General features: G+C 37.3%; 1 long non-coding RNA gene across 1 annotated transcript in view; it reads right to left on the bottom strand.

The window, feature by feature from the left end:
* Positions 1-403: 403 nt before the first annotated feature.
* LOC128638489 (uncharacterized) overlaps positions 404-21,580 on the bottom strand; it is a 107,550-nt gene continuing 86,373 nt past the window's right edge. Inside the window, exons 3-4 of the long non-coding RNA XR_008399101.1 lie at positions 16,085-16,127; positions 404-808 (exon numbers count right to left, since the gene is read on the bottom strand). This is a non-coding gene — a long non-coding RNA (uncharacterized LOC128638489). The remainder of the gene's footprint in view (positions 809-16,084; positions 16,128-21,580) is intronic.

Below are 21,580 nucleotides of genomic sequence, written 5' to 3' on the forward strand. Positions count from 1 at the left end.
GACTACGGAGAGCGTATTGCTCACCGTATTCAGCGAGGTCAGTCGGACCTGATCCGCACTGTCGGATCAGGTCCGACAGACCTTGATAAATAGAGGCCCATGAGTTAGTGCTGTCTTCTGTCTCTTAATGGGACACTCAAGACAAAATAAACTTTTATGATTCAGATAGAGAATGCAGTTTTAAGACACTTTGCAATTTTTTTCCCATTATCAAATTTTGTACAGTCTTTTGCACACTTTCTGGGGAACAAGATCTTATTGAGCATGTGCACAAGCTCACGGGGTATACGTATGTTTGTCTGATGTCTGTCACATGATACAGGGGGACAAGAAATGGAAGAAAAAATAAATTTGTCAGAAAAAAAATCTACTGCTTATGCTTAGTTAAAATTCAGAGTAGGTGTTAAATCATTGTTTTTTTATTATGCACTTGTTAATTATGAAATTCTACTGCATTGAGTGGTCCTTTTAGTGCTGACATTAGCGCAGAAGCCTGTTTTCAGCACGATTCGGCATTAGCGCAGCCATCCTTCTGTGCACTATTCAGGTTAGTGCGGCCCTCTGTCTCCTAAGATACTGGTCTTAGCGCAGAAGCCTGTCTACAGCGCGCTACCCGAATCTGCATTAGCGCAGCCATACATCAGGTTAGCGCAGTCCTCCTTCTCAAAGGTAAGTGATGCTGACATGGAATTGGTCAATAAATAGTTGGGATAGGTTAAGGACCTGATACCAGTCCCACTCATCTTCCTGTAGGGCATACACTTTCTCCTCCATGCCATACTCTTTTTAGTTTTATCTTGGTTTGGTACTAAAAAGATAAAAAACAAAAATATACAAATATTAGTAAAAGGAATTTGTAAAGTAAAAACTATTAGTACAAATAAATGAATTTGTGTTTTATTAATAACAACAAGTTACAAAATATTTATATTAACATATGAGTGGGAGAAAAATAAAACATTTATGCTGGTCACAGCCATGATTGTAGCCATATCAGTACCTCCTACAATAGCCTACACAGCCAGCCTAGAGGTCCTTCCTCTCAGTAATTCCTTAATATGCAATAGCTCTTGAGGTACACCCCCCAGTATCAAATGCATAGCACCCCTTGCACTTATGATGCCTTATGCATATTTTCTGATTGCAATTGATCTGTTCCTGCCCAGATAACACCCCACCTGCCTACATTTGTTATCCCACTGCTAGTTCCTCAAGTTGCTGTGCCCTCTCCACACAGGCCTCAATCAGAGCGTCTTTTATTGCAGTCCCCCTTTCTGCCACGCCCCCTCTACAGACCTAAATTTTCACTCTGGCCTCTGTTTTCCTCTCCTAAGATGATGCACTGCTCTTAGCCCCTCACTAGCACATCAAGAACCCCTTTCTTTGTGTCCTAGAAAACTGCCACTTCCATTTACCTCTCCCTTTCATTTTATACCTCTCAACATTTCATCAAGACTTTCTGGGACCTGTGAGGTGAGGGGTACTTGAGGGCTGTAGCCCAATTAATTTTTGGTTGGATCTGGGGCTGGAGAGACCACAGTTTGGCTGTGGGCAAGGTTAACCATGATCTTAGGGGGCTGTGGAAGAAGCCAAGGTAGTCCCTTGTTTACCCTGGAAATTGTGATACCTGCCTTGACAGGGAGACGGTGTCCATTGTAGTGCAACACCAGAAAACCCTGCAGTCGTAGTTATTCTTAATGTGTTAACTGTCCCTTTAACATTAACTTTGATGATTCAGATAGAGCATGCAATTTTAACCCCCTAACACCCATGACGTACCCTGTACATCACTTGTCGTTAAGACATTGTTTATAATAGCGAGGGTCTTGCCGTGAGCTGCAAGACAGCACTACTGGACCATCCCTCCCTCCTGCAGGCTTCCTAAAATAGTGCGGTCTTGCCACTGGCTGTTTTTTTAAAATGGTATGTTCTATCTGAATCATCAAAGAAAAGTTTTGGGTTTCACGTCCCTTTAAAGGGACAGTCTACACCAGAATTTGTATTGTTTAAAAAGATAGATAATCCCTTTTATTACCCATTCCCTAGTTTTGCATAATCAACACTGTTATATAAATACACTTTTAACCTCTGTGATTACCTTGTATCTAAGCCTCTGCAAACTGCCCCCTTATTTCAGTTCTTAGAGCTGTCTCCCTGGAACTCCACGTGCGTGAGCACAGTGTTATCTATATGACACACATGAACTAACACCCTCTAGTGGTGAAAAACTGTCAAAATGCCCTGAGAGAAGAGGCGGCCTTCAAGGGCTTAGAAATTAGCATATGAACCTCCTAGGTTTAGCTTTCAACTACAAAAACCAAGAGAACAAAGCAAAATTGGTGATAAAAGTAAATTGGAAAATTGTTTAAAATGACCTTCTCTATCTGAATCATGAAAGTTTATTTTGGACTAGACTGTCCCTTTAATAACAGAAGTAAATTGTACAGTTGTTCAACATTGCTTGTACTGTCTGAATCATGAAAGTTTAATTCGACTTTTACTGTCCCCTTAAATCTTAAAACTAAAATAAAAGGAAGATTACTTCCGCAGTAACTGTTCTCACCAGAATATCTCCTATCAATTAACATGATCTGTTGGCTCATTTGAGGGGAGGACTTTTGTGCAAATAATGTGCTGTAATATTTTCCCCGTTGACTTTTCATAGCAGCCTGAGGCTTTGAAACATTATTTTTACACCATAAGGAAAACAGTTTCACTTCTCCGCCCTAGAGCTTAGAGCTGACGTGTTCTGAACTGTGCGTGGAGGGAATACTATGTATAGTGTAAAAATATGCATTTTATAGTACAAATCTGTGGGAGAGGGAAGGATGGAGACAAAACCTATAATCCATTCCTATTATAACAATGATTCTTCGTTCCTGGTTTTCACACACTTTGTATAGAGGAAGTGTAAATTCAAACTCAGCAGTCGGCTATCAAAATAGCGTTAATATTAACTCAGGTTTCCAATTACATCATAAATCTGCACAAAACTGATTGCTGATTGGATTAGCCAAATTACTTTACTGTTACTAGTACACAGTAATAGTTCTCTAGCAAAACAGTGACATTTAAAAACTCATAATCTAGATTAAATATAGAAAATGCACAATAAAATTGCAGTTCTTTTATAAAACAAATTGTAATAATTCTACTAAAATGAATCTTAAAGGGAGATAAAACTCACAATTCTTCTTCCATGATTCAGAAAGAGCATGTGATTTTAAAAAAAACGTTCTAATTTACTTCTATTATCAAATTGTCTTTGTTTGCTTGGTATCTTTTGTTGAAAAGCAGGAGCGTGCACATGTCTGGAGCCCTATATGGCAGCAGTTCTGCAAAAATATTATCCATTTGCAAGAGCACAAGAGGGCAGCACTATTTCCTGCCTAGGTATCTCTTCAACAAAGAATATCATGGGAAGGAGACAAATTTGATAGAAGAAGTAAATTGGAAACTTTTTATTAATGGTATGCTCTGTCTGAATCACAGAAAATGTTTGGTTTCATATCCCTTTAACAGCAAAGGGAGCTCTTTTATTCTGTCCACCTGTTGAAGTCTAACAAAAGAGTATGATGTGTATCAGCAGATATTCCAACTGTCCTGCATTTTGCTAAATAATTCTAGTTTGGGACCCCTGTCCGGCAGCCCCTTTCACTTACAGAATTTGGGGATCTTCCAAAACCCACCCAGAAATAATAACCATGCCCCTGGACAGTCTTGACTCCGCCCACAAGATGGTGTCTATCAGAGAGAGAGAGTGAGTTGTAACAGTGGCACTAAAAAGAAAATGCTATTGAGAGGTTAAAAATGATTACTGACAGTCACCATCATACAGAGTCTGTACAAAGTGCCTGCACACCAGTATAATCATCTGGGTTGACCATCGCTGTAGTTTTAGCTGTAAATCATCAGCATAAGCCAATCATATTTAAATGTTCTTCATAAAGCTTATAGGATAAAATCAACATGGTGTGTAAATATTCTTTGCATTGCATATTTCTCATTCTCTGTTCAAAAAGAACACTATTCCTTGGGGACATTGTCAAATGATAACAAATAATTAACAAACTCAAAACCCACCCACAACAACCCTGCATACAAACACACCCTTACCACACCCCTGGTGCACCAAGGCCTTGCCCCCTGACTCCCATCCCAGACACTGCAGAGACTTTGTATGCATCAGAAATGTCAAACAATCAAGCTTATTTGAAATTCAGAAAACAGTGGTATAGGTGCTTATTTGTGCTATTTTCGTATGTGCATGGTCTTGCAGTGCCTTCTGCTCAGAGCAGTATTGCAAAATTTAAAACTGTTGAGATAGAAACTGCGGAGGTAAAGGGGTTACTAAATAATATTTGTTCAAGTTTTCCATTTTATTAAACGGATGCTCCTGTACTGACAACAAAACATGTTTTGCTCTTATGTTTGTTACGCGTTTCACTGTCTAATGAAGTGAGAGTTTTCATCCGGTGTACTCCTGTCCCGTGAAACAGCTATGTTTATGTATGTACTTGCACTTCCTGTTAGTTAAAAAAATAAAAAGATTTTAGTTTTTTTTTAATGCAAAAATATATTTTAACATAATTAGTAGTTTTATATTCATGATAGAAATGCTTAACTACATGGATATCAACAAATTGTTATGAAGTACATTTTTCAAACTACCAAAACTCCCCATTTAGTGCTAACCAATTAGGGGCTAGATTACAAGGGGAGCGCTATTTATCGCTCCTGCTAGTGTATTAACTGCGCTCAAATTCATCTTTGGGTAACGTGTATTGCAAGTTGAAAGTAAAAAGTTATTGCTCGTGTGCTAACCCAATGCACTCGAAAAAAAACCAAAGTAAGAATATTGAGACCACGTTAACGTATTCCCCCTAACACCCAACATGTCGCACAAACTCAATCTCATTTAACCAAGTGCACTAACCCAACATGAGAAATATTAATATTTCACAGCAGTGTTCTTCACATAGAAGAATATGTTCTATTTATGCATAACTGTGTATATATATATATATATATATATATATAATGTTTTTTGGTAATATATATACCTATAATATATATATATATATATATATATATATATATATATATATATATATATATATATATATATATATATATATATATATATATATATATATATATATATATATATATATATACTTTTATATAGGTATAGTTGTGTGTGTATATATATATATATATATATACGATCGTCTGGGGTTGTCATGTTCCTTGTTCAGAGGAGAATTGCCTGGTATCTCGGGGCTGGACTGACCTTACTTGGCGACATCAGACTGATATACTTCAGGAAAGTTTTCCTCTGTGAAAAGCACACTGGTCTAAAAGAGGCTGCTCCTGGGTGGTAAATCGCCATAGAACTAGCTGAAGAGCTGTTGTTCGTTCCTGGTAGAGCGCTTCTCTCTTTGTATGCAATATATATATATCTATTCAAAATACTTAGAACATATTCCCCTATGTGAAGAACATTGGAATGCGAAATATTTACACTACATACACAGTTAAACACTTTATTAAATATAAGACTTAACAAACAATGGAAAGCAATACCAAAGGTATTATAAATCAAACCTAGAGCAAAATAAAGTGATTATGGGGTAGATTTATTATATGCCGGTTCCGCAAATCATGTCTGCCCAGCATCGCTAAATGCACAAACATTTCTTGTGAAATGCTTGTGCAATGCCGCCCCCTGTACATTCACGGCCAACTGGCCACTTGCAGGGGGTGTCAATCATCCCAATCGGATCGTGATGATTGCAGTCCACCTGAAAGGTGGCAGACAAGTTAAAGAGCAGCGGTCTTACGTCCACTGCTTCTGCGAGCTGGAAACTTCGGGGGTAGATTGCAGCATCCGCTGCTTAATAAATCTACCCCTATGTTTTAATAATATATTAAACTATTATAATAAGCAGCCGTTATAAATAACTATATAAATAAAAAAAAAACACAAAGAAAACAGCTCTATAAAATCATATATACAAAATATTTATTTATTTCATGTAATTAGCAAGAGTCCATGAGCTAGTGATGTATGGGATATACATTCCTACCAGGAGGGGCAAAGTTTCCCAAACCTCAAAATGCCTATAAATACACCCCTCACCACACCCACAAATCAGTTTTACAAACTTTGCCTCCCGTGGAGGTGGTGAAGTAAGTTTGTGCTAGATTCTACGTTGATATGCGCTCCGCAGCAGGTTGGAGCCCGGTTTTCCTCTCAGCGTGCAGTGAATGTCAGAGGGATGTGAAGAGAGTATTGCCTATTTGAATTCAATGATCTCCTTCTACGGGGTCTATTTCATAGGTTCTCTGTTATCGGTCGTAGAGATTCATCTCTTACCTCCCTTTTCAGATCGACGATATACTCTTATACCTTTACCTCTACTGATTCTCGTTTCAGTACTGGTTTGGCTTTCTACTATATGTAGATGAGTGTCCTGGGGTAAGTAAGTCTTATTTTCTGTGACACTCTAAGCTATGGTTGGGCACTTTTATATAAAGTTCTAAATATTTTTTTGCGCCAAAAGTGTCGGCGTTACCGGATGTGGCGTCATTTTTGGCGCCAAAAGCATTTAGGCGCCAAATAATGTGGGCGTCTTTTTTGGCACTAAAAAAATATGGGCGTCATTATTGTCTCCACATTATTTAAGTCTCATTGTTTATTGCTTCTGGTTGCTAGAAGCTTGTTCACTGGCATTTTTTCCCATTCCTGAAACTGTCATTTAAGGAATTTGATCAAATTTGCATTATATGTTGTTTTTTCTATTACATATTGCAAGATGTCCCAGATTGACCCTGAATCAGAAGATACTTCTGGAAAATCGCTGCCTGATGCTGGATCTACCAAAGTTAAGTGTATTTGCTGTAAACTTGTGGTTTCTGTTCCTCCAGCTGTTGTTTGTAATGAATGTCATGACAAGCTTGTTAATGCAGATAATATTTCCTTTAGTAATGTTACATTACCTGTTGTTGTTCCATCAACATCTAATACTCAGAGTGTTCCTGTTAACATAAGAGATTTTGTTTCTAAATCCATTAAGAAGGCTATGTCTGTTATTCCTCCTTCTAGTAAACGTAAAAGGTCTTTTAAAACTTCTCATTTTTCAGATGAATTTTTAAATGAACATCATCATTCTGATAATGATTCCTCTGGTTCAGAGGATTCTGTTTCAGAGGTTGATGCTGATAAATCTTCATATTTGTTCAAAATGGAATTTATTTGTTTTTAACTTAAAGAAGTCTTAATTGCATTAGAAATAGAGGATTCTGGTCCTCTTGATACTAAATCTAAACGTTTAAATAAGGTTTTTAAATCTCCTGTAGTTATTCCAGAAGTTTTTCCTGTCCCTGATGCCATTTCTGAAGTAATCTCCAGGGAATGGAATAATTTGGGTAATTCATTTACTCCTTCTAAACGTTTTAAGCAATTATATCCTGTGCCATCTGACAGATTAGAGTTTTGGGACAAAATCCCTAAGGTTGATGGGGCTATCTCTACTCTTGCTAAGCGTACTACTATTCCTACGGCAGATAGTACTTCCTTTAAGGATCCTTTAGATAGGAAAATTGAATCCTTTCTAAGAAAAGCTTACTTATGTTCAGGTAATCTTCTTAGACCTGCTATATCTTTAGCAGATGTTGCTGCAGCTTCAACTTTTTGGTTAGAAGCTTTAGCGCAACAAGTATCAGATCATAATTCTCATAGCATTGTTAATCTTCTTCAACATGCTAATAATTTTATTTGTGATGCCATCTTTGATATCATTAGGGTTGATGTCAGGTATATGTCTCTAGCTATTTTAGCTAGAAGAGCTTTATGGCTTAAAACTTGGAATGCTGATATGTCTTCTAAGTCAACTTTGCTTTCCCTTTCTTTCCAGGGTAATAAATTATTTGGTTCACAGTTGGATTCTATTATTTCAACTATTACTGGAGGGAAAGGAACTTTTTTACCACAGGATAAAAAATCTAAAGGTAAATTTAGGTCTAATAATCGTTTTCGTTCCTTTCGTCACAATAAGGAACAAAAGCCTGATCCTTCCCCTACAGGAGCAGTATCAGTTTGGAAACCATCTCCAGTCTGGAATAAATCCAAGCCTTTTGGAAAGCCAAAGCCAGCTCCCAAGTCCACATGAAGGTGCAGCCCTCATTCCAGACCAGCTGGTAGGGGGCAGATTACGTTTTTTCAAAGAAATTTGGATCAATTCAATTCACAATCTTTGGATTCAGAACATTGTTTCAGAAGGGTACAGAATAGGCTTCAAGATAAGGCCTCCTGCAAGAAGATTTTTTCTTTCCCGTGTCCCAGTTAATCCAGTGAAGGCTCAAGCATTTCTGAAATGTGTTTCAGATCTAGAGTTGGCTGGAGTAATTATGCCAGTTCCAGTTCTGGAACAGGGGCTGGGGTTTTACTCAAATCTCTTCATTGTACCAAAGAAGGAGAATTCCTTCAGACCAGTTCTGGATTTAAAAATATTGAATCATTATGTAAGGATACCAACATTCAAAATGGTAACTATAAGGACTATTCTGCCTTTTGTTCAGCAAGGGCATTATATGTCCACAATAGATTTACAGGATGCATATCTGCATATTCCGATTCATCCAGATCACTATCAGTTTCTGAGATTCTCTTTCCTAGACAAGCATTACCAGTTTGTGGCTCTGCCGTTTGGCTTAGCAACAGCTCCAAGGATTTTTACAAAGGTTCTCGGTGCCCTTCTATCTGTAATCAGAGAACAGGGTATTGTGGTATTTCCTTATTTGGACGATATCTTGGTACTTGCTCAGTCTTCACATTTAGCAGAATCTCATACGAATCGACTTGTATTGTTTCTTCAAGATCATGGTTGGAAGATCAATTTACCGAAAAGTTCATTGATTCCTCAGACAAGGGTAACCTTTTTAGGTTTCCAGATAGATTCAGTGTCCATGACTCTGTCTCTGACAGACAAGAGACGTCTAAAATTGGTTTCAGCTTGTCGAAACCTTCAGTCTAAATCGGTAGCCTTATGCATGGAAATTCTAGGTCTTATGACTGCTGCATCGGACGCGATCCCCTTTGCTCATTTTCACATGCGACCTCTTTAGCTTTGTATGCTGAACCAGTGGTGCAGGGATTATACAAAGATATCTCAATTGATATCTTTAAAACCGATTGTACGACACTCTCTGACGTGGTGGACAGATCACCATCGTTTAGTTCAGGGGGCTTCTTTTGTTCTTCCAACCTGGACTGTGATTTCAACAGATGCAAGTCTGACAGGTTGGGGAGCTGTTTGGGGGTCTCTGACAGCACAAGGGGTTTGGGAATCTCGGGAGGTGAGATTACCAATCAATATTTTGGAACTCCGTGCAATTTTCAGAGCTCTTCAGTCATGGCCTCTTCTAAAGAGAGAATCGTTCATTTGTTTTCAGACGGACAATGTCACAACTGTGGCATATATCAATCATCAAGGAGGGACTCACAGTCCTCTGGCTATGAAAGAAGTATCTCGAATACTGGTATGGGCGGAATCCAGCTCCTGTCTAATTTCTGCGGTTCATATCCCAGGTATAGACAATTGGGAAGCGGATTATCTCAGTCGCCAAACGTTACATCCGGGCGAATGGTCTCTTCACCCAGAGGTATTTCTTCAGATTGTTCAAATGTGGGGACTTCCAGAAATAGATCTGATGGTTTCTCATCTAAACAAGAAGCTTCCCAGGTATCTGTCCAGATCCAGGGATTCTCAGGCGGAAGCAGTGGATGCATTGTCACTTCCTTGGAAGTATTATCCTGCCTATATCTTTCCGCCTCTAGTTCTTCTTCCAAGAGTAATTTCCAAGATTCTGAAGGAATGCTCGTTTGTTCTGCTGGTGGCTCCAGCATGGCCTCACAGGTTTTGGTATGCGGATCTTGTCCGGATGGCCACTTGCCAACCGTGGACTCTTCCATTAAGACCAGACCTTCTGTCGCAAGGTCCTTTTTTCCAACAGGATCTCAAATCCTTAAATTTGAAGGTATGGAGATTGAACGCTTGATTCTCAGTCAAAGAGGTTTCTCTGACTCTGTGATTAATACTATGTTACAGGCTCGTAAATCTGTATCTAGGAAGATATATTATCGAGTCTGGAAGATTTACATTTCTTGGTGTCTTTCTCATCATTTTTCCTGGCATTCTTTTAGAATTCCGAGAATTTTACAGTTTCTTCAGGATGGTTTGGATAAAGGTTTGTCTGCAAGTTCCTTGAAAGGACAAATCTCTGCTCTTTCTGTTCTTTTTCACAGAAAGATTGCTAATCTTCCTGATATTCATTGTTTTGTACAAGCTTTGGTTCGTATAAAACCTGTTATTAAGTCAATTTCTCCTCCTTGGAGTTTGAATTTGGTTCTGGGGGCTCTTCAAGCTCCTCCGTTTGAACCTATGCATTCACTGGACATTAAATTACTTTCTTGGAAAGTTTTGTTTCTTTTGGCCATCTCTTCTGCTAGAAGAGTTTCTGAATTATCTGCTCTTTCTTGTGAGTCTCCTTTTCTGATTTTTCATCAGGATAAGGCGGTGTTGCGAACTTCTTTTAAATTTTTACCTAAGGTTGTGAATTCTAACAACATTAGTAGAGAAATTGTGGTTCCTTCATTGTGTCCTAATCCTAAGAATTCTAAGGAGAGATCATTGCATTCTTTGGATGTAGTTAGAGCTTTGAAATATTATGTTGAAGCTACTAAGAATTTCCGAAAGACTTCTAGTCTATTTGTTATCTTTTCCGGTTCTAGGAAAGGTCAGAAGGCCTCTGCCATTTCTTTGGCGTCTTGGTTGAAATCTTTAATTCATCATGCTTATGTCGAGTTGGGTAAAACTCCGCCTCAAAGGATTACAGCTCATTCTACTAGGTCAGTTTCTACTTCCTGAGCGTTTAGGAATGAAGCTTCGGTTGATCAGATTTGCAAAGCAGCAACTTGGTCTTCTTTGCATACTTTTACTAAATTCTACCATTTTGATGTGTTTTCTTCTTCTGAAGCAGTTTTTGGTAGAAAAGTACTTCAGGCAGCTGTTTCAGTTTGATTCTTCTGCTTATAATTTCAGTTTTTTTCATTATAAGATTTAAACTTTATTTTGGGTGTGGATTATTTTCAGCGGAATTGGCTGTCTTTATTTTATCCCTCACTCTCTAGTGACTCTTGCGTGGAAGATCCACATCTTGGGTATTCATTATCCCATACGTCACTAGCTCATGGACTCTTGCTAATTACATGAAAGAAAACATAATTTATGTAAGAACTTACCTAATAAATCCATTTCTTTCATATTAGCAAGAGTCCATGAGGCCCACCCTTTTTGTGGTGGTTATGATTTTTTTGTATAAAGCACAATTATTCCAATTCCTTATTTTTTATGCTTTCGCACTTTTGTCTTATCACCCCACTTCTTGGCTATGCGTTAAACTGATTTGTGGGTGTGGTGAGGGGTGTATTTATAGGCATTTTGAGGTTTGGGAAACTTTGCCCCTCCTGGTAGGAATGTATATCCCATACGTCACTAGCTCATGGACTCTTGCTAATATGAAAGAAATGAATTTATCAGGTAAGTTCTTACATAAATTATGTTTTCTAAATTAAAATGACTAACAATCAGTGAAAGTTTATGAAAGACACAAGGAATATAAATATATCTGTCTGCCAGTGAGATCTCACTTATCACCATATATTATTATTGCAGGATCACTTGTTTGAGCAAAAGTTTAACTATTCAAAAATGTCAAGGTATCAATGCAAGCAATAGGTGTATATAAAATATGTTGATACAATAAGTCAAATGCAAGACACATTAAATGCTGAGGTCACTGTTACTTTTTTAAATATGCATATTGCATAAATATGATTTTAAATGTTTTCAGCTACTTAACTGCAAAGGGCATATATGTTTATATGTGTATATACTGTATGTCTGTAAAGGCATAAATACACTTATAAATACATATCATGTTAACACATCTATATACTGTATGTATTTATTTTATATTATTTATATATATATATATATATATATATATATATATATATATATATATATATATATATATATATATATACATACAAATACATATTTAGACATGTACAGTATATGTATGTATCTGTATGTTAAAGCCCCTTGGATGCCTTTTTTCCCCTCTGAAACCTTAGACCTCATATCTTTGAGCCCTTATAACTTTTTATTTCAATTTTTAAAAATACTTTTTATTAGTTTTGTTATGAGTGTAACTGTACTTTTGTGCAACTTTTCTGTTGAGGGTAAAAGTTAACCAGAGCTCTGAAGTTGCGCTATCCCGCTATCAATTGTGCAACCTGCAATACGTATGCTGATTCCGACGCATGCAAACACCCGCAATAAACCCCTTTTTGCTTGCGTGCAACAGTTAGCGCGCCAGTCATAATCTATCCCTAGATGGGGAAACGAATCAAACATACTTGGGCCATTAAATGGACAGTGAACACCCTAAGATTTTTATATAGAATGTTTAGTTATGCATAACTTTGCATTATGTATTCATTATTTATTTTGCCCCCCTTTCACGCAATTTAGCTATGAAAACTGAGTATTTTCTAATATTCAGAACTTGAAATATACTCCTCTGACTTCCAAGACTAACTCTGTTAAATATATATATATATATATATATATATATATATATATATATATATATATATATATATATATATATATATATATATATATATATATATATATATATATCCTTAATTGGCTTTAACTGATAACTGAAAAACAATGTAATTTATGCTAATATTATGACTGTGGCTGACCTTACTGTCTGCAGCCTGATGTCCAGATCTGCTACTCTAAATAAAGCAAATGGTGTTTGGTTTTTGAAAAAATAATTTCTGTAAAAAATATGTTTATTTGTTTAAAATGTTTAGACTTTGTTGTTATTAAATATTTTATGGGGTATTACTTTTTTAATGTAATGTTATTGTTTTTGTTTGTTTTTTTTTAAATGATGGTAGTTTAAATTAAAAGGACAGTTCACCGAAAATTTTCTTCCATTTAAATTGTTCCCAGTGATCCAGTTTACCTGCTGGGGTGCATTTAATTGTTTACAAGTAGCTCCTTTACCCCTATGTTGCCCTTTGAAATAGCTGATTTAGCCTGGGTTTCCCAACCTATACTGAAAGTTTTGATACTGGAGTCCCAGCTATTGAATAGCCTAAGTAATCACAGCCAGCAGAAGAAATTACACTCCCAGTGGGGTGCAGGATAGTTAAGTAATACAATTATAATTTTCCATTGTTCTCTCTATGTATTGAGCTTTAGTTTTCCAGACAAATATAAGAGAAGGAAGCAAGTGTGTGTACACAAAGTGATAACATAATTAGATATGATATTACCTGAAGCTCAACCCATTGTAATCGGCTGCGGTTAAAAAGCACAAAACCAGCTACTTCACATACACAAATAAACCTGAAAATGCAATTTCTCATACATTTTATCCTCTGCAATTGGTATAACAAGTCATTGAAAATACATTAATATAAAAGCAATTTTACTATGTACTGCCCCTTTAAGGGCAATGCAGGATGGGAGACTTTGGTTAAAGCCAAGCAATGTGCTTAGTTAGTTAAGTGGGACCAAGGAAAAAATGTACACACATATACACATATGTAAACTTTACATTAATAGTAGTTAAAGTGACAATCTACTTGAAAATGTTTATTGTTTAAAAAGATAGATAATCCCTTTATTAGCCATTCTCCAGTTTTGCATAACCAATATGGTTATATTAATATACTTTTAACCCCCTTATCTAAGTTCTTTTGACAGACTTGTATTTTAGCCAATCAGTGCTTACTCATAACTCCACAGGAGTGAATACTTGTGATTTCTAAATGTGAAAAACTGTCAAAATGCACTGAGATAAGAGGCAACCTTCAATGGTTTAAAAATCAGTTTTAACCTACCTAGGTTTAGCTTTCAAAAAAGAAAACAAAGAAAACAAAGCAAATTTGATGATACATGAAAATGTATTTTTGACTTGACTATCCCTTTAATGTTTTGTTTTTTTTCTTGCCTTGGGATAAAAGGGTTAATTTTATATGTTGTTGCCACAGATCATGAGGTTGTCAAAATGCACCTTTAGCCGAGAAGACAATAAATGTCCTTCTCAATGACACCTGTGTTATAAAACTCAGACACACCCTGATATGTGTTTTTCTTATTTAAACATTATTTTTGACATATATACTTAGTTAGACATAACGACAAAAGAGACCACCTGCTTTTAAATTCAGACATATAAGGCATGTGCTGTCTCTCATTCACTTATGCAACAGGAAACCTTGAAAGTTAATTTGGCTAATTTCCTTGCTAAAAAGCAATGATCTGAGCACTTGTAGGGGGTAATAAAAAAATTAGTTAAACTTTATTTAAACAAAGACTAAAAGTGCATAAATATGCAGGCATACAAGGAAGGCTGTCCTGACATTTTTTGCACGCCTAGTGGTGCTTAGTCATAGGATCCTATGACTAAGCGCCACTAGGGACGTGAAACGCGTCCATACAGCCTTCCTTCTACTCCTGCATATTTATGCACTTTTAATCTTTGTCTAAATAAAGTTTAACTATTTTTTTATTACCCCCTCCGAGTGCTCAGATCATTGCTCTTTTGTTCTTCTTCTGGTGGATTGGTCCCCACCGCCGATCTGAGGCACAGCACTGCAATCTGGGGCTGCTAGTTTTTCTATTGGGATTGTCTTTTGCTTACCTGGCTCTCCGCTTTCAGTTGCGGCAATAATATAAATCATTGAAATATGTGTTATTCATCATATGAAAAATATTTAACCCTATGTTTGTTTTCCCTTTATTTTTTCAAGGTCCATAACTTCCTTCGCCTCCTAAGGCAAAAGAACAGCTTTCCCTGTGGATGTGGTTGCTAGGAGACATCTGCTCTAGCTGCAGTCAGTTTATTGCCCATGCTAAGTAGAGGACTTTTGTGGCAAAATTCATGTGATGATAAAATTTAAGCCATGTAAGGTTTGATGTCTTATCTCACTAAAGGCAGTGGCTACACTGAAAAATTCTAAGTGATTATTTTGCAAGAAAACAAGTAAGTTGATTGCTAGTTTTAAACATAATTTATTTCTTTTTATGTTTATTTGATATAACTTTTTTTTTTACTAAGTGAGCATTGTTTCATATCTCGCTAAGCTGTCAGTCCAGTATTTAAATGCCTGTCTAGTAAAAGTTATTTAAAAATTCTTCTTAATTCACTGGGTCTGAAAAGGGTATATGACTGACATGTTCTGCAGGTTGGGGGGTCTGACCTGATGTCCAGTGATAAATAATGTGAATATTTTACTGACAGAGGCTTCGTGAACATGGGTTTGATAACTACACTACCTTTCTCCTGACTATTATTATTGGGATTCCCCTTTTCCCAAACAATGGACCAATTCTAAAATGTTAAAGTGAATCTAAATTTTGATGCTAAAGTGCCCGGTTTTTTAAAATTTGATTAAAAACAGGGGCACTTTAATTCATCAAAATTTACATTTCACTCCTGTTGTGAAAAAAAACTTACCTTTTAATCTTGACAGCAGCTCCAGCTTCCTCCACCTGTTGCAAAGCCTCTTCCGGGGTCTAAAATGAGGAATCTGACTTCCTCCAATCACGGCGCTGAATCAGACACTGATTCCCCCGGGGGGGAATCCATGATTGGAGGATGACCTGTCCATCATTTCTGACATCAGAAATGGCTTGTGACGACCGGAGGAAGCTGGAGCTGCTGTCAAGTTTAAAAGCTACGTTTTTTTTTCACAACAGGAGTGAATGTAAAATTTGATGAATTAAAGTGCCCCTGTTTTTAATCGAATTTTTAAAAACCGGGCACTTTAGCATTAAAATTTACATTCACTTTAAGAGCTCCTTGAAGAGCTTTAAGTATTTTTTATTCAAAGCCATTCAGATCTTTTAGAAAATCTGGTTTCCAATTTTTTTTTCTTTACATTCATACTATGTAAACACACAATAAATTTTTCTTTGAGCAACCTTACCAGTGTTATTCCAGTCCATTAGAACGTACTTTGCCCCAGTTTCCTATTAAAATACAAACACAGTATTTGACAGTAGATAAGAACCCGAAAAGGTCCATCAAGTCTATCCATATTACATTTTACTTATTTCTTAGGATAGATATAATCTCAGATTTATCTACTTTAACAGACTTGCCCTCCTGAAAACCCTGACAATATAGCTCACTTCAAGTAATATAAAGGTCAAAAATGAAATGTGCATGATTGCCTTGCAATTTTAAATAGAAGCATTTTTGCTATAAACTTCCATTAGCAAAGATGTTTCTAGTAAAAGCTGTTACTGTTTCAGTGACATACTCACATATGCTATGTGTAAGGATGCAAACACCATGCCTGATCAGAGATCTGGGGGCAGGGCCAGCTCAACCATGGGACCAAATGGGTCCAACGGACCCTAGCAGCACTTGACGAGGGGCAGCACTTTAGTGACTGAGTCAGTCACTGTAAGACCCAGACCTGTCCTCTGTCCACGTGATGGAAGTCACAGGCTCTCAGCAGCATAACCTCATCATGCACAAAGAGACAGAACCGGTCAGGAGCGACATTCAAGGTGGGACAAGGGCATCTCTTCCCTAACTTCCTTCCCACTTATTGTAAATAAGCATTGGTTGCCTGCAGGCAGACAGGCTTAGTAAGGTCAGCGGCTAGGCTAGTAGTTTGATATGCTAATTAGTAATATTACTACTTGGGGGGCGTATTTCATTCTCGGACCCAGGCATCACAATATCTTGAGCCGGTGTCCTGTCAGATTTTGCTCCCTTGTTTGGTGCATGCTCAGAATTACGTAATCGCACTCCGCATATGTTTGAAAAGAAGCTGTGGAATGCAATTACATAATGAAATGCATGCGCACATGGAGTTAGCAAATTTCGACGAGGGAGGAAAATTTAGCCTCGCATTTTAATCTGAAAGTGGCAACGGCATGCACACTAGGAGATGTAAGGAAATTTTGACGCTGTCATATGTTATTGAAATACGCAATGTTTTTGACTGCGCATGCCACTTCTTACTTACACCTCCATATGTAAATAGAATTAGCTAAATATCATCACAATAAACCTACTCTTTAATTTACTAACTGTACGCTACGTTATCTCGCCTGCTTAATCATTTCTTATAGCATACAGTTAATAAATTTAGGAGTAAGCTTTATTATGATGATATTTAGTTAATTTTATTTGCATATGGAGGTATAATTAGGAAGTGGCGTGCGCTGTCAAGATTCTTAACATCTTCAACTGCGCATGCCTGCGGCTGCTTTAAGATTGAAATGCAAGACTAAATGTTCCTTCATGTGCGCATGCTTTTCATTACATTATCACATTCCACACAATGAGGCCCATTTATCAAGCTCCGTACGGCGCTTGTGGGCCTGTGTTTCTGGCGAGTCTTCAGACTCGCCAGAAACAGCAGTTATGAAGCAGCGGTCTAAAGACCGCTGCTCCATAACCCTGTCCGCCTGCTCTGAGCAGACGGACAGGAATCGCCACAATTCAACCCGATCGAGTAAGATCGGGTTGATTGACACCTCCCTGCTGGCGGCCCATTGGCCGCGAGTCTGCAGGGGGCGGCGTTGCACCAGCAGCTCTTGTGAGCTGCTGGTGCAATGCTGAATACGGAGAGCGTATTGCTCTCCGCATTCAGCGAGGTCTTGCGGACCTGATCCGCAAGACCTTTGATACATAGGCCCCATTCTATTCAAACATACAGTATGTGCAGTGCGATTACATAGCATGTGCTCATGAAGTTAGCAAATTCCGACGAGGGAGCAAAATCTGACAGAATACCAGCCCTGGCTGATGGTGGTGTGTATTTTTTTTTTAAATGGTTCATACCAGACTGCTGATTTGACATGGGGAACACACACATTCTGTCCAAATACTGTCACAGTCAAAAGTACTCTGCTTATATATATATATATATATATATATATATATTTTTTTTTTTTTTTTTAAACTGTGCCAGACCGTGCCAGTGTCATGTGACATGCCAAGCTATTGCCATGTGCTGTTTTAGATGTGCACTGTGCAGCACTGAATGCAAAGCCCTAACTCGGCATCCAGCCATTCCCACTGCATCATAAAAGGTCCTACTGGGGTTACCACTGTTACCAGGTAACTGCTCTGGTTGTGGAGATTGTTTCTGGGTAGGACTGACTGTAGGTGCATGCAGCAGAAAGCTGGAGCGGCAAGCACGTGAGGATTTGAGCATCTGTGCAGCTGCATACACTGCTCTCTTCAGTCTTGAGGCTGTGTGACTCATCTCACACTGTATCCATGCAGCCTTGGACAGACAGCATCCAGTCTGCTGGTCCCCTTAGCCCTGCTCTTTCTGCTGTGGCCCTAAGATCAACTAACTGAAGTTTGTTAGGGGAACAGTGCTTTGTAGAAAGGTGTTAGTGGGATGAATAAGTGAGTGCACACACCCCCCTCCCCATGCAGCATTTTCTAGTGCAAGGTGAGAGGGAACTTGTTCCTAGCAAAGAAGTGACATGTGCTGCTGTGGCTGATGTATAGGGTCATGCTGATACTTCAAACATTAATGTAAGGTTTATTTTTATAGTTTTTGTTTTCTCTCTGTCTCAGATTTTATAGCTTCCCATAGTAGTTCTGCTGTTCCAGTCAGTAAACTTATACTGCACCTCCATGCTTCCTCCTCAGTCTTTACCTTGCTTTGCTCCTGTTGGCTGCCCTAAATCTCTTTAACCAGCTAACTTCACACCAGAATCACATTCAAAAGAATATTAAATGAATCCACAGTGGAGGAATTTATATATTTATTTACTTATTAGTACTGCTTAGGTCCAGATTCACATATTGCAATTTATTTAATTTTTTAAATGATTAGCTCAGCAGTGGATAATCCACTGCTGGGCTAATAATAAAAAAAATAGATTTAGTTGTTTTTTGGGATGTTGGGGTGGAGAGCGAAATTGCATGGGGGGGGGGCCAAGAAAATTTTCGCACAGGGTCCAGTCAATATTAAAGACGGCCCTGGACAGCATGCTTGAAAGAGTGGCCCCTCCTATTTTAAAGAAAGGTCAGACAAATTAGCAGTTGCTAAATAATCTATGTATTAATTATAATTACAGAAATATAATATAGTAGTTTGCTAAAAGAATATACACTACATGGCCAAAGTATGTGGACATCCACACCTATTGCTAATAGGTACATAAAACCCAGCTAATAGCCACAAGATCTCCATAGACAAACATTGTCAGTATAATGGGTCATACTAAAGAGCCAAGTGACATTAAATGTAGCACTGTCTAAAGATGTCACCTTTGCCAGTTCATGAAAGTAAGATCATGAAATGTATGCCCTTCTAGATCTACCCCAGTCCAACTGTAAGTGCTATTATTGTGAAGAGTAAAAAGAAAAGTAAGTGCTCTGCTCACATTGGCTAATTTGGTAAGTCCTGTTTCCACCTTTATATGAGATATTTAAAGCTCATTCCGTTCACAGCTTGATTAGCTAAGATTGTGCCTTTTAACACTATTTGCACTTTTTAACACTGTCGGGTTTCTGACATGCGGATTTAATTATGTAAAGTTACTTATTTTTACACTTCGAATGTCAAATGTTCAATTTTCTGAGTTGTCAGAACTCACACAGCTTTATTAACACAGCTCTGCTGAGAACAAATATGCTGGTTTCAAACTTGCAAAGTAACTTGTTTTACCTTCACACTTTTAGCATCTAATCTTTTAAATACTGCACCTCACACGGCTCCACTGAAGACGTACCTTTCTCCTCGGTCTGGATATTACCTTGTTCAAGCCAGACTCCACTACTGCGGTGGGACTTTTGCGTGTCTCTCTGCCGTCTGTGTAGGTCCCGGATGTTCTGTGTGTGACGTGTATTGGTCACATTCGGCTTCTCGGCCTATCCGCGTTCCCAGTTATCGGCTGTACTTTACCAATCAGCTGTTAGAAGATGAGATATATAAATCCGTAGTGTATATTATTTACTTTGCGTAGAGTGTTCCAAATGTTAATACACTTCCAATGTCTGTTATTAATATGCCATATAAAACCCGCATATTTGTTCTCAGCAGAGCTGTGTTAATGAAGCTGTGTGAGTTCTGACAACTCAGAAAATCGGACATTTGACATTCGAAGTGTAAAAATAAGAAACTTTACATATTTAAATCCGCATGTCAGAAACCTGATGGTTTAATCAAGCTGTGAACGGAATAAGCTTTAAATATCTCATATAAAGGTGGAAACAGGACTTACCAAATTAGCCAATGTGAGCAGAGCACTTATGGTCCAATATAGGACTTTTTACTAAGTTTTTTTATGTTGTATTTTATAATATTGAAATAGTTTTTGTCTGTTAGCGAAAGTGACCGGTCACTATTATATTGTTTTTTCTATGCATATTTTTTTTTTTATAACGTTTAAGAAAGAAATTTATGTGTGATCATTTACGGGTAGCCAGAAAATTAAATACATTTCATATAGGTGAGAGTTTTTTTAGGCAATTAGGGAAATTTCACATCATTGCAATTTACATTATATGTTTCAAAGTATAAAAAGTAACTGTACCAAAACACCCAATCACGGTAATATTTATAGTACAGATCACTATAGCTCTATTCTCAACAAGCTTTGCGCTTCTCATTGATATCTTTTTTGTGTACTTCTCTTTTATATGTCTGATGGGGGAATTTGTCTTTTAAAAACTAGTTGCCGCAAAAACTAAATATCTGTTGTAGGTTGTTTTTTTTGCAAGCGAACAAAGACCCAGACAACATCACAGTATATCTATAAACCCATCACAGGCTCTGGCTTTAGGCAAATCATATGCCGTTTGTCACCTGCAATTCCGTTGCACGCATCCAATTTGTCTAGGATTTGGCAGGCAAATCTCCAGAGTACAGAGAAACTGGCACCTGATTTGGATATACATGTAAAAACATGTTTGAAAAGAAGAGATGGATTTCCTCAGTATCTGTTGCTTGGGCTGTTGATTGATTTTTATTTATTTAGTTTTTTTACCACATGAAATATGGTGGATAAATTCAACCCTTAGAATTGTAAAATGAATAAAAAAAAATTATTGGCATAATTATGCTTCAAACCTTTTCAGCTCTTTTTTTGGAGCATTCAGAATAATATACATTTATTATTTTATTAGTGGGGACTCACATAAACATTCTATTTGCATTTTGTCAAGAAAATCTTTTTTAATCAACCTTTTGAAAAGTGTGTGTTGTCCATAGATCTGTTATGTTTTAATCGTCACAAGCCTAAAAAAGTACAAATGACAGAGTAATAGAACAATATTTTTAATATACTGTATGATATTTTTTTTTTATAACAATGATTTTGCTCATTAAAATGAAAAGTTGGATTTCACTTCTATTACATAAAATTAGATTTGTTGGTACAATTTACTATTAAAAAAATGAAGTTTGCAAATTGTATGATAGGGTTAGACCAGGTGTGTC

The sequence above is a fragment of the Bombina bombina genome, chromosome 8, assembly GCF_027579735.1.
Source record: "Bombina bombina isolate aBomBom1 chromosome 8, aBomBom1.pri, whole genome shotgun sequence".
In the NCBI taxonomy this organism is placed as follows: Eukaryota; Metazoa; Chordata; class Amphibia; order Anura; family Bombinatoridae; genus Bombina; species Bombina bombina.